Consider the following 15,829-nt stretch of genomic DNA (forward strand, 5'->3'; position numbering starts at 1 on the left):
GGTGTTATTGTAGGCGAACTCCACCAAAGGTAGATGCTGCCTCCAAGAACTGCCAAAATCTAGCACGCACATTCTAAGCATATCTTCAATTGTCTGGATGGTCCTCTCTGACTGTCCGTCAGTCTGTGGATGGAAAGCAGTGCTGAAATCCAACCTGGTACCCATAGCATTCTGCAGACTCCGCCAAAACCTGGAGGTGAACTGGAGTCCTCTATCTGACACTATTGAAACAGGAGCCCCATGCAACCTGACCACTTCATCAACAAACACCTACGCCAATCTGTCCACAGAATAGCCACTCCTGACAGGGATGAAGTGAGCAGATTTGGTCAGTCTGTCCACGATCACCCATATGGAGTCCAATATGTTGGACGTTGCCGGTAACCCCATCACGAAGTCCATAGCTATATTCTCCCATTTCCACTCTGGAATCGGTAGTGGGTTAAGCATTCCAGCCGGCTTTTGATGTTCCAGCTTCACCCTCTGACATACTTCGCAGGCGGACACGAAATGTGCCACTTCTCTCTTCATAGCTGGCCACCAATAAACCCTCTTCAGATCTTGATACATCTTGGTGGCTCCAGGGTGAACACTGTATCTAGCATTATGAGCCTCTCTGATACGAACCAGCAAACCCAATCACATGAGAATCAAGGAAGCATGGATCCATTGGTGCTCCCTAATGGACCAGTGACAAGGAGCAAAGCTAAGAAGCTTGAAGCAGCTATGAACTTACACATTCAAGAACAAGTAACACAAGAATTGACTGAGCTTGCCTTTGGCAAATGTCTCGTGAAGCTTGAAGACACACCTAAGCTACTCACCTTGCTTAAGGTGTGTAATGGAGATAGCGCTTTCTAATTTATTCAGCATTGATATGATGGGCTTGCTATATTTTTATGATTTAACACTTGTTTTATTTTAGCTTTGTTTGGGCTTGTATTCTGGCCATATTTTATCTTTTAAGTTTTAGAGTGTTGGGCCATGTTTTGGGCTTATGTTTTAATACTTATGCGTTATTTTAGTGTGTGATTGGGCTTGGGCCTTAGGTGTTTAAGTCAGACCCAAGAAGAGTGTTTAGGGTTTTAGTTGTTTTTCTCTTTACTATATAAGGATAAGAAACAATTGTAAGAGGCAGCTTTTAATCAAACTTTTCAGAATTTCTTTCATGCCTTTGGCGTGTATTGCTTTGAGTGAGAGTGAGGATTTGCTTTCATCAATTGCACCAGGAATCTTGGCTAACTTATCAACTATTCGTTGTGGCGTTTGTCGGATTCTCATCTAAATCCTTCGATCATTGGTGTTTCAGCTTCTCTAAGTTTGGGGTGCCATAGGAGGTGGGTTTATCAGATCTTTGGATTCCGTATCTACTTGTGCGTGTGGGTTCTCCACTTCTATAGCCTGGAAATCCACCACCACTATTTGAGGACTTGTATGTGAGTTTAAGATTATTTCTGCCCTTGTGTCGCCTTTCTATTTTCATTGCTTTATCTACCATATCCTCCATGGTATTGTATTGGTACATGTCAAGTTCTTCAGCAATGTAGTGGTTAAGACCACCTAGAAATCTGGACATCAACATTTGCTCATCCTCCTCAATATGAGCCCTAGCCATCATCATCTCCATCTCCTTGTGGTATTCTTCCACACTCTTTCCTCCTTGCACCAGTCTTGCCAACCTGCTGTACAAATTCCTATAATAGTGCGAAGGAATAAATCTTTGGCGCATCAACTCTTTCAAGTAGTCCTATGGTGGAACTGCCCTTAAGCCCTTATTCCTCCTAGTGGATTTCAATTGATCCCACCAGAAAGAGGCATAACCCGTTAACTCAACGGCGGCAATATGAGACTTCTTCTCCTCGGTATAGTTATGACACTCAAATATTTGCTCAGTTTTTCTCTCCCATTCAATGTATTCTTCAGCATTGTTATTCCCTTTAAATTCAGGAACTTTCATCTTTATGGAGCTCAAGTCACCATCAATTGTGTTGGTTTGGTATGTCTCGGTGTCATCATCATTTCTGCCAAGTCTAGCATCTCCACCTCTATTCCACCCTACGCCGGCTCTAGTACCTCCATGAACTTCTCCTCTCCCCCTTCCTTGTCTGACAGTATCTTCTGTATCATCAACTTCACCTCGAACTTAAGGTTCTCGAACTTGTGGTCTCTGGGTTAAGAATTCGATGGGCCATTCTTGTAGAAGTGGAAGCCTGTGAGACTTTCAAACTCTCCATACTTATGGTCATCCTCTCAAGAGCGCTACTGAGCCTTTGTAACTCACCACTGACTGATTTTTTAAAGATCTCATAATCGTTACCCATGTCCGATTCACTTTCGCCAGTACTATCCACCACATTCTTGTCTTTACTCATCCTACCTTAAATCAACAAAGAACAAAGAGAACTAGCAAATATTGTGTTAGAAAGGAAAGCACTCAAGTGTCTGCATACTTACCACTCTTTTGCTGATTCTTCAATTGCACTTCAGAAAATAAGGTCAACCAACTAACCACAAGGTGCGTTTAGTGAAACAAAGAAGAAAACCTAAAGAAAGAAGGAAGCGCGCAAAAACTAGAAAGAAGACACTGACAATTTGGAAAGTAACACACAAACTAGGTGTTGTGCTACTTGAAAAATATCACCTAGAGTATAGACACAAGCAAACAATACTCCAGCAATGTCAAGGAAGTAAAAGGAAGCTTAAACCAAAACGAAACTTTGAATTCAAATAAAAACGAATCTGGACAAAAGTTTGAATTTAATTCGCTTCAACGCAAATTAAATACGGATCTATTTAAATCTACCCAAAAAGGCAAGTATCAAAACCCCACAAATAGGCTAAAAAAAAAATATATCTCACTCAGTGCAGCATCATGGACGAAAATGGGCATTAAAAGATGGATTTGACACCAAATCGATTTAGATGCAGTTGCCTTAAATGTGCACCTTAAGAAATAGGCAGGTTTGTTTTGTCTCCTAATCCGGATTCAACGCAATTTAAAATTCAAAATTGATTTCCATAAACTACAGCAATCAATTGAGATAGGCAAGGAAATATGGATGAAAAAGGGAGCATATCACAATTTCAGCCAGATCAAGATAAATATGGCAAAGGAGAATTTTTTTTTTTTCATTTTTTTTTTCGTTTTTTTTTTTTTTTTCCCAAAAGAGATTATGTGATAATTTATCAAGAAGGTGCAGTCATGGATACAAAAGCTTTCAATGAAATCAACAAGAAAGACAAGGAAAACTCAAAAAAAAAAAAAACTCTAGATCCTGAGATAAATAAGAATTTACCTCACTTTGGCTCTGATACCAACTGACGCGAAACCCTATGGCATAAGCCTCAAACCCACACGCACAAGTAGATATGGGATCCAAAGATCTGATAAACCCACCTCCTATGGCACCCCAAACTTAGAGAAGCTGAAACACCAATGATCGAAGGATTTAGATGAGAATCCGACAAACGCCACAACGAATAGTTGATAAGTTAGCCAAGATTCCTGGTGCAATTGATGAAAGCAAATCCTCACTCTCACTCAAAGCAATACACGCCAAAGGCATGAAAGAAATTCTGAAAAGTTTGATTAAAAGCTGCCTCTTACAATTGTTTCTTATCCTTATATAGTAAGGAGAAAAACAAATAAAACCCTAAACACTCTTCTTGGGTCTGACTTAAACACCTAAGGCCCAAGCCCAATCACACACTAAAATAACGCATAAGTATTAAAACATAAGCCCAAAACATGGCCCAACACTCTAAAACTTAAAAGATAAAATATGGCCAGAATACAAGCCCAAACAAAGCTAAAATAAAACAAGTGTTAAATCATAAAAATATAGCAAGCCCATCATATCAATGCTGAATAAATTAGAAAGCGCTATCTCCATTACACACCTTAAGCAAGGTGAGTAGCTTAGGTGTGTCTTCAAGCTTCACGAGACATTTGCCAAAGGCAAGCTCAGTCAATTCTTGTGTTACTTGTTCTTGAATGTGTAAGTTCATAGCTGCTTCAAGCTTCTTAGCTTTGCTCCTTGTCACTGGTCCACTAGGGAGCACCAATGGCTCCCTAACCTGACTATCCAGCTCTCTCACATGAGCTAGAAACCCCTGACAACCTCTCCTGAGCAACCTACGAGCCTGTAGGACTGATATCAGACCTATAGGCATACCCCTCCTATCTCCTCTGAAGACAACCTCTGATCCATCCAGATCTCTGAACCTGACTACCTTGTCTCTGCAGTCTAAGGTAGCCCCATGAGCAGATAGCCAATCCATCCCTAGAATGAGATCAAAATCCGTCAAGTCTAGAACCACAAGGTCGGCTGGAAGGCATCTACTCTCCACAAACACTACACTACATCGGCAGACTGACTCTACCACTAATGGATCACACTTGGGTCTACTGACCCAGAGGGAACACTCTAACCCAGAGACTATCAAACCCAACCTCTCAACGGCTCTCGGAGCAATAAAAGAATTAGAAGCACTAGGGTCCATTAAAGCATACACATCTGAACAACCAATGATGAGATTACCTGACACCACGGTGTTGGATGTGTTCGCCTCCTGCTGTGTCATAGTGAAGATCCGAGCTGGAGCTGATGGACCTTCACCTCGGGAACCTACTGAAGAAGAGGCTGCCCCTCTTCCTCGGCCTCTGCCACTGCCCTGAGTCACGACTGGAGCTACTAGCTGAGCCACACTACTAGAAGCTGTCTGCTGGGATGGTGCCATAAAAGGTGCCCTAGGACACTCCCGTGCCATGTGTCCCTCTTGCCCACATCTGAAGCAGGTTGTAGTCCCAAACCGATACACTCCCTTGTGTAGCTTACCACACCTCAAACATTCTGCACCATCTGAACCCGAGCTCGAGCTACCTCCGAGTCCTAGACCTGATTTTAACCTGTTCCAGAACTTATTCTTCTTTGACTTTTTGGTGGTGCTACTCCACCTCTTACTGCCTGAAGCTGCTGCACTCAGAGAAGAGGGATCCAACTTTCCCCCACCTGGGGTCTTGGAACACGAAGACTGTGCCACAGACTGCTTAACTGTCCCCTGAATAATGGCACTAGCCTCCATCTTCCGTGCCGCATCCACAATAGTGTGGAAGCTTTCCCTCTCCGCTGCAAGAATCAAGGAGGAATACCTAGAGTGGAGCCTCATGGTATACCTCTTTGCCTTTTTCTGATTCGTATCATAGGTTTGCTCCATAAATGGCAACAGCTCCAAAAACCTGTCTGTAAACTCATCTACACTCATCTCCTCAGTCTGCCTTAACTGCTCAAACTCAATTATCTTCAATTCCCTTGAGCTATCAGGGAAAGCCCATCCTGCAAATTCATTACCAAACTCCTCCCAGGTCAAACTGTCCAACCTTGGGTCCACATAGTTCTTGAACCACTCACGGGCCTTTTTGCATTTAAGTGTGAACCCCGCCATCTGAATGGCTCTACAATCATCTGCCCCTAACTCATCTATAATCATCTTTACTGTCTTCAGGTACTCGAAGGGATCATCTCCCGTCTTGAACTTGGGAGCATCCAGCTTCAAGTAGTCAGTCATCTTAACTCTGCTCCCTCTAGATGAGCTAGGTTTAGGCACTTGGACTTCATGAGCTACGAGTTCAGAGGATGGTGGAGGAGGTGCAACATTTCCTTGGTCAGGGTTTGTTACATTTGGATAGAAAGGTGAGGGTGGATACATTGGGTATTAAGGGTATGATGGATAGAAAGGTGGGTAAGGCATGAAAGAGGGATAAGGGTTAAAGCTGGGGTAATCCGATGTACCTCCCATCGAATACCCGGGGCCCTGTGGAAAGGGTTGATATTAGGGTGGTTGAGCAAACCCCGAGGCAGTGTCTCCTTGAGATTCTCCCATGCCCTCTTCAGACATGCTTACACCCAAACTTCCATCCCGTCTCTGGTCAACATCCATTTCATCCCCCTCAGCTGACACTCCACCCTGAACTGCTCCCCTTCTGCTTGTATCAAAAGACCTTCTAAGGTCCCTTGACACTCTCTCCCTGCTAGATCTACTGGACATTGCCCTTGGTAATGCAGGGGGACGGGCATCCATGCCCTCATTTTCTGGTGGGACTCCAGTCAATCGTGCAGATCGACGAGTGCCTCGCATTCTGATTACTAAAAAACAACACATCACATAAAACATCAGCATCATATGGTTCATGTGGAAACACATGAATCTGCCTCACACATAACATATCATTAATGCACATGCATAAAATCATGGCATTTCACATCATCATTCAAGACAGGACTCCACATCCTATCCTAGTGGACATGATTTTCCTATTGTGCTTGCCCTCCTATAACTCCTATGAGCCCGACACTCTCTAGGTCCGACCATATGAACCTAGGGCTCTGATATCAATCTATAACGACCCGAAATTGGACCGCGACTGGCGCTAGGATCCAGATCGACTTAATTTCGCTGGGACCCATAGCAAGCCTAGCAAACAACCTGTCATACCTGATAATCCCATACATGATCATACATTTACATAAAATTTTAAACTTTTTCATTCACCAGGCTTGACCTGAATGCATCATAACCATAACATAAAGCCCACAAAAGAGCCCTCATCAAATGCTCTAGTAGGACATCATATCATACATCAAGCTTGGTCTAACATTTCTTAACATTAAAACATTTTATAACGATCATGTACAAAAGGGGATTAACATAACATTAGGGCCAAGCACAATACTAAACCTCAATACAAATTTATACAATACATTACAATATCTTTCATGTCCACAACTAACTATTACATACATGATACTTCTACTCTTGATGACTTCCTTGCCTATCCCGAACCTGCAAACCTGGGGGTTAAGGGAAATGGGTGAGCTACTAGAGCCCAGTGAGCAGAATAGTAAAACAGTTTATAAAACATATGCTTTCATGGAATGCAACACATCACAAACAAATCACATCAAGGATGGACTTGTCACCAATAGTCCTCTACACATTCCAATGGTGCCGGGGTATAGAATGGGCCTCACTGGTCTTTCTCTTACTCTGTGCCAGGGGCGTAGAATGGGCCTCACTGGACTTCCATACCGTATCGTCGTCATCATATCATACCGAGGACTAATGGGTCATCCAACATCCATCCACATCAACATCAAAGTATGCAATGCAACATATTCGTGAATTCTAATGCAAACAACTTAGTATATATCATGGCATTCGTGATGCATGAACATGCTCAAAATTTATTTACTTTGAAACATAAAGATCCATTCTACTCACCTTAGGCTGACTCTGAACAGACTCTGAAGCAGCTATCTCACTGGTGGGGTCGGGTCCTCGGTTCCTCGGGTCCGAACCTACACAGGTGGACTCAAATGAGGGACCAAACATACACTAACATAACTCTAAACATCTCCCCAAAAACCCCCTAAAATACCTTAAAACAATCATAGAAAACATAAAAAGGAAGGCTGAACAGGGCACTTTCGGTTGCAGGTTCGGCGGCCGAAAGTCTCTTCAGAGTCGAAACTCAGCCACTTTCGGCGGCAGGTTCAGCGGCCGAAAGTGGTTCCAGAGTCGAAACTCGCCAACCTTCGGGGGCAGGTTCGGCGGCCGAAACCCCCCTCCAGAGCCGAAAGTCCAAACTTTCGGGGGCAGGGTTCGGCAGCCAGAACTGCCTCCCCAGGCAGGTTCGGCGGCAGAACATGGTTTCGGCAGCTAAACCTGGGTCCTCCATTAGGCAGAACCCAAGCCACCAACATGCACATTTGCCTCCCAAGCCTTCCAACTCAACCCAACTCATGCAAAAACATGCATAAACATATACACAAGCAAATTAGGGTCTCAAACTATCCTATACCCCAATAAACATCACCAAAGCAACACATTAACATGCATTTCATCATTAAACTCACATAACCCTAACATTTTATGTAACGACCCAAAAACCGGACCGCTACCGGCGCTAGGATCCAGATCGGCTTAAGGCCGCCGGGACCCGTAGCAAGCCAAACATTCATCCTATAAACCTGTTTAATCCCATACATGATCAACAATTACATAAAAATTTTAAAACTTTCTCATTTGGTCATTCATTCACTCATTCATTCATTCTTTCATTCTTTCATTCATTCTTTCATTCATTCACCAAGCTTAACCTGTGCATGCACAAATCATAACATAAAGCCTCACACTGGAGTCCTCATCAAATACTCCAATGGGGTAACATAAGATACATTAAGCTTGGTTTACAATAATCATCATTAAACATTTAAGATCATGTACTAGAAAGGGATTAACAATCATACTATGGTCAAGCACAACTCTAAACTTCCATAAGCATCATTACATTACATTTCTACACTATACTTTTACATTACATCATATTCATGTCCACATCTAGCTATTACAATAACATAACTCTACTCTTGCTGACCTCCTGGTCTACCCTATACCTGCAAACCTGGGGGTTAAGGGAGAGGGGTGAGCTATAAAGCCCAGTGAGCAGAATAGTTAAACATTCAATTTATATTTCATGCTTTCATGAAATGCAACACAGCACAAACAAGTCACATCAAGGATGGTTTTGTCACCAATAGTCCTCAACATACCCAATAGTGCCAGGGGCGTAGAATGGGCCTCGACCTGGTCTTTCTCCTAGCATAACATACATGACATAACATTCCTATAATGCCAGAGGCGTAGAATGGGCCTCGACCTGGTCTTTCTCTTAACATAGTGCCAGGGGCGTAGAATGGGCCTCGACCTGGACTTCCATACCATACCATATCATATTACATCATATCATACGAGGACTAAAGGATCATCCAACACCCATCCACATCATCATCATATTATGCAATGCAACATATTCGTGAATTCTAATGCAAACAACCTAGTATATCTCATGGCATACGTGATGCATGTATCATGCTCAAAATTTATTTATTTGCTTTAAAACATAAGGAGTTATTCCACTCACCTCTGGCTGAAGCTCTAATGACTCTGAAGCAGCTATCTCACTGCTGAGGTCCTCGGTTCCTCGGGTCCGAACCTACACAGGTGGACTAAAATGAGGGACCAAACATCCATGAACATGACTCTAAAATACTCCCCAAAATTCCCCTAAAACATCTTAAAACAATCACATAAATCATGCAAAGGAAGGCTGAACAGGGCACTTTCGGCGGCAGGTTCGGCGGCCGAAAGTCCCTCCAGAGCCGAAAGTCATGCACCTTCGGCGGCACTTTCGGCGGCCGAAGGTTCCCTCCAGAGACGAAACTCATGCATGTTCGGCGGCACCTTCGGCGGCCGAAACTCCCTTCCAGAGCCGAAAGTCCTCTTTCGGGGGCAGGGTTCGGCAGCCAATACATGCTACCACAGGCAGGTTCGGCGGCCGAAAGAGCCTTCGGCTGCCGAACCTGAGTTCTTCCCAAAGTGCAGAAACTCAGCTCCAACATGCACAAAAGCCTCCCAACTCATGCAACATGCATTTACTTATTCTACAACAAGCAAACTCAAGCCAACAAGCACATAGGGGCCTCAAACTAACTTAAACCCCAACCAAAACACATCAAACATGCATATTCAACATACATTTAACCAAAAACTCATCATAAACCTACACATGTATTTCTACCCCATAGATCTTCATAAAACTTGTTTAAAACATACAAGGAAGGTTGGATCTAAGCTTACCTCTTGAAGATCGAGAGGAAAGACGATCCTAGCTTGGAGATGGGGAGAAACCAACTCTTTAGTCTCCAAGCTTCAAAACTTGCTCTTTTGCTCAAATCTCTTCAACCCAAGTGAAAACTTGTTAAAACTTGAAAGATTGGAGGAAAAACATAAAAAACGAACCATGGGAGAGCAAGAACTCACCATGGCCGAAAATAGGGAGAAAACTCGCCTGTTTCGGCCATGGAGCTCTTATATAGGGACTGCCAGACCACCTTTCGGCAGCCTAAAGTGCCTCCAAAAATCATGCAAGTTCGGCGGCCGAACATGAGGTTCGGCGGCCGAACCTTTGAAACTTTCGGAAGCCTAACTTGCCCCCCTTAACCATCCAATGTTCGGCGGTCGAACTTGAGGTTCGGCGGCCGAACCTAGAAATGCCCCTTTGGTCTTTTTCATTCAAAACTCAATTCCTTTCTTGCTTAAAACCATAAAATACATTAAAATATTTTATGAAAACATGGTTTTCACCCTTCTAGAGGTCTCCGACATCCGAGATATCGGACGGTAGGAATTCCGATACCGGAGTCTAGCCGGGTATTATATTTTACAACTAAGCTAACCATGCATCAAAGCTTCCTAAAACCCCCTCAAAACTTACTAAACTCATAAAAGAAGGGTAGGATCTACTCTTACCTCTTGAAAAACGAGAGGGGAGACGATCCAAACTTGGAGATGGGAGAAATCGAGCTCTGGGGTCTCCAAGCTTCAAAACTTCATTCTTTGCTTGAAAATCTTCAAAACCAAGTTAAAAACTCATAAAAATCATGAGAGACTTGAAAGAAGGATACAAGATCGATAAGGGATGGCGGAGACTCACCTGGGCCGAAAATGGGGAGAGAAAAACTCGCCCATTTCGGACAGGGGACCCCTTTATAGGTGGCTAGCCAGACCACTTTTGGGGGCCTAACGTGCCTCCGCATGCATCCCATGTTCGGCGGCCGAACATGAGGTTCGGCGGCCGAACCTGGGCTCTTCCTTCATTCTCTTTCTTTTCCTTTCTTTAAAACTTTAACTCAAAATTAACCATCAAAAACATGAAAAACATTTTGGAAAAACATATTTTACCCTTCTAGAGGTTTCCGACATCTGAGATTCCACCGGAAAAATAGGAATTCCAATGCCGGGGTCTAGCCGGGTATTACAGTATGCAACCCTATGCACTATATTAGACGTATCATATGTTTTGAGTATAGCTAGTAGATACTAAGTAGACCCAAGTGAAGGTCACTGGACTACTGTAAAAAAATATCCTCAAGTACTTGAGAAGAACTAAGGATAATTTTCTAGTTTATGGAAAGATTGATGAACTCAAAGTTTATGGATATTTGGATGCTAGTTTATAATCATATTTTGATGATAATATATCTTAATCTGGTTATATTTTATTCTAAATAGTGGAGTAGTGAGTTGGAAAAGTTCCAAACAAGAGACGACTACAGAGTCTATGACTCAAGCTGAGTACATTTCTGCATCTAAGATAGCATAGGATACATTTTGGATCAAAAAGTTCATTTCTAAACTTGGTGTGGTTCCTAGCATTGTTGATTCAGTTACCTTGTACTGTGATAAGAATGGAGCCATTGCACAAGCAAAAGAACCCAAGACTTATTAATGATCCAAGCATGTATCTAGGCAATTATGTTTAACTATAGAGATCATTAAAAGGAATGTTGGGGAGATAAAATGAGCTTCCAATGATGAGAATCTTGTAGACCCTCTCACTAAGGCATTATTCCAGTAGAAATATAATTACCGCATAGGTGCTTATGGAATAAGACACATGGGTGATTGGCGTTAGTGCAGGTGGAAGATTGTTAGTAATATGCCTTATAGCTAATCGGTTGATTGTAGTTGGATATTATCTTTTATGTATTTTAAGTATTTAATACATATTAATAAAGACATTTATTTATTTTTAATGTAAATGTCAAGTCCATGAGACTATATTACTGTGCAAAAGAAATTATAATGTGGTTATAATTGTAAGGTTTCTATTGCATTTATATAATGTCTCTAAATGTTTCTGGTTGATATTCTTATCATTAATGGACAATGATTAGACCTGTTGAAACTGATACATATTATTTTATTTCCTTTTAAAGGAAGCAACTGATCTCATAGGCTAAAATATGTAAGATATTTAGAACTAATATGTAGGTGTTTATTTTATAAATAAGAGCACTATTTATTCTATAAATAAGTACATTGAATTGATCATCCTGAGAAATTCATATGGAGAATAATCTGTGTCTATAGATTATTCAAATGATAGTTGTGTAAGTGATAATTTTACTTGAAACCAATAAATCATCTGATATAGGGACTTGTATATTTTAGTTTATCTTATACGTTACTCGGTTCATGAGTTATGAATGGGGATGAATTGGATATGGTATAAATTATATGAAAGTGTTTATGTGATTGAGATAGAATTCATTACCCTAGGTTTCTTAAGGAATGTCCTATTTATTCTCTACTAGCATTGATTATGAAATTCTTGTACAAGGTGGAATAAAAACTAGCAAATTAAATTTAAAATTTCATTCAATAGATCAATGGCTAATAAATGAGAACTAATATGATTTAATATAGTAGACGTGCTCCATGCATTAAATGTTCAATTGGAACATTTGTGATGAAAGGATATTAATTACACTGAGAAACTATGATTGAAAAGTTAAGTTAAACCAGTTTTGATATTCCAATATTTGGGTAGTCTTGACATGTGGGTAGACAATATTCTTGACCTTTAAATTAATTAATGAGTTAATTATATTTGTTATTAATATATTTGAAATTTAATGGGTCACACACATAAAAAATAGTATGAGATAATAAAATAAAAAATTAAATCAAGTAGAACTTAATTGCATATAAATCTTATGATATTATGATGAAATTGTAACTTAAAAGGGTTATGATTTTGATCTAATTAATAAAGTAGGAATTTAATAAAAATTGTCTAAGATTTATATGGTATGTTTATTAAAGTTTTGAACATTGTTATAATTTATTTATTTAATTAAATAAATAAATATTATTATACTGAAACTCTAGAGTTTTAGTATAAAAGGATCTCTTTTGAGACCTTGCAGAGAGTTTTTTAGTGAGCCTATAGAATTCGTGAGAAAAGACAGAGAGCTAGCTCAAAACCTTTTCTCCTTCTCAACCCTTAGAATTATTTTAAGGTTTTTTTATTGATATTTTGTGTGGATATCGTTAGAAATCATACATTTGGACGATTTGTGGTTTGCGATAATATAAACAAGACAAACAATCGCACTTTTTGCTATAAAGAAAATAAAGTGTATTTATTTTCTTCATTTTATTACTTTATTCATTTGAACGTGATCTGTGTTGGTGGAAAATTTTTTGTTTTTCCTATTCTTTCTGCTGCATTTAATCCAATTAAAACCCAACAAGGATGTTGGTCACTTCGTCTTTTGAAAAATTTGCTTTGAGGAGTAGAATATTTCCAGCTGGTCTAATAGTGTGAATGAGTTGTGCAACCCATTGAATATCCTTACGATGATTCTCTTTATGTCTCGACTTATTGGGAAATGATTTCAAGATTCTTACGTTCGACTTGCATCAAATAGATAAGATCTTACAAATCGATAAGCCTTTCATTTAATAACATCTATAATTAGTTCATATATACAGTATTGTAATAGGATATACTACCATTGTAGAAGAAAACTCCTCTTGCCTTCTTATGCAGTTACAAACTTCATAAAATTCGTTAATTTAAAACACACTAATTATTACTTTTTAAGCCAAAAAAATTATATTCTCTCATCCATTTAACTTTTAAAATCATAAATATTCTACCATAGTCTCATATACACGTGTTCAGAAATTGGATAGTAGTTACTCTAAATTAAGAGGTCTAATTTAATTATTTTTTTCCATCAAAGATAAATTCATTAAGCCATTAGGATGGTAAATAAGAAAAACACTATTGAAAGCACTATCTTGAATGAATTTTCAACCTAAAGTGTGAGCAACTCAGTTTCTTCCCTCATAGTAAACAATAGGATATCGAAGAGAAGTCCTTGCACAATTCTAAGATATCTTAATGATCTATTGAATATCTAAAGGGGCAATAAGACTATTACAAATATTAATAACTGAGGAAGAATCACTTTTAATAATAACTCTAAAAAAATCTCTACTATTTGCCAATAATAAAACTTCTTTGTAAGCAACGCTTTTCAAAAGTAAAAGGGTTCATGAAGGAACTCCACAAACAAAAATACTAATCTAAAAATAAGCCTTATCAATTACAGGCAATAATAGTAGTGGCTCCACAATTAGCTCTTGTATTTATAGCTGCATCCATATTAAGCTTGATAAAATCTAAAGATGGAGGATGCCAATAGGTTAAGGGCTAGTTGGTTGCAACTTCTTGGTAAGTCAGTGTGGTATTGACTAATGCAAAATCTTTCTTTATCATGAATAGCAACAATGATGATAGCTTCAAGGGGCTTTCTCCTTTAATTAAAGGTGAATTCATTTCAATCTTTTTAAATAAACCAATGAAGAAAGATATCGATAATTAAAGATGAACAATATTTTATTCGAACCGAAAAAATCAATCAAATCGAATTAATTCAAAATTTTAGTTTGGTTTTTTATTGTTTTCGGTTCGATTCAGTTTTTATTTTAAAAATTTTTGGTTATTTCGATTCGTTTCGATTTTGATCAGAAAAAATCAGTAAAACTGAACTGATTAATGATAATAATATATTATTTTTTATAATACAAATATATTATACCATAATCAAGGTTGAAATATTTAAATTAAATTTTAGAATACTAAAAATAAAGTTTTAAAATTAAAAATCCCAACCAATCAAATTAAATTGAATTGAACTAAATCAGACCAGTTTGAATCAAATTATTTTTTGCCCAAAATCAATTCAATTTTCACAAACTCTAAAATTTCAGTTTTTAATTTTTTGATTTGGTTTAGTTTTAAACCGAACCAACCGAATGCTCAGCCCTATCAAAAATAATAAATTCTGAGTCAAAACTATTTTAGGAGAGGAAGCTACATATTTCTAACCATTTTACCATCCGTGACGGACGAGATATTTATGCCTAGATGGTGAACACAACATTTACACTTATAAGGGTGTATGCAACAAGGGTCAAAATTCTCACTAACTTAATAGGTACCATAGTTGTTAAGGCTCAAAGCACATCAAAGCACCAAGGAGTCTTGGAGTCTAGATGCATGCACACACCTAGGCGAAGCAAGGCGCAAAAAAGAAAAGAAGAAAAAGAAATATATAAACAAATTTCAAATAGCATAATAATATAATATCATAAATTCCTAATGTCAAATATACTTCACACAACATAATTTTTCAATTTAAATTAACAAAAAAACTATCAATAGATTAAGAAGTTAATATATAATGTCACGACTCATAATCTAAAATAGTAGAAATTTCAGTCATACCATAATAGTGGAAAAAGAGAAAGAAAAGGAAAAGAAAAAAAAATTATAGCAACAATTTCAATCACGTCATAATCAGAGGAAGAAAAAGAAGAAGAAAGAAAAAAAAAAAAGAGCAACAAATGGAGAAAGGAAGGAAGACTATGCTACCATAAAAAAAAAAAAAAGAAGAAAAAAACCCCTAGAATATAAGAAGAAGAAGAATAAGAGTAGGAGATTAGGAGGAAAATAAGAAGAAAGAAGAAAAAGATCAAGTAAAAATAAGAGAAACACAATAGCAGCTGATAAGCCTTCCTCCTCCTCCCCTCTCTCTCTCTTTGGCTGAATGGCTTAGTGGAATTTAAAAAGCAGAAAGGCGCTTGAACTATTTAAGGTGTGCCTTGCGCCTAGGTGCACTTGGTTTAAGTCGCTTACCTTATAGGCTACAAGGCACAGGACTGTGAGCCTCCTGTGTTTTGTGCCTTAGGTCCGCTTTTAATAATTATAGTATTTATACTTAGAAATAAAGCACACCTTTTAAAAAGTTTAAATTAAATACAATTATGCTAAACTAATTATAATTTAAATAAAATTAGATTTAAGTAGAATTATAATTCTAATTCATTAAATTTGAATTTAGCTAGACCA

Source organism: Manihot esculenta, chromosome 18 (assembly GCF_001659605.2).
Source record: "Manihot esculenta cultivar AM560-2 chromosome 18, M.esculenta_v8, whole genome shotgun sequence".
Lineage (NCBI taxonomy): Eukaryota > Viridiplantae > Streptophyta > Magnoliopsida > Malpighiales > Euphorbiaceae > Manihot > Manihot esculenta.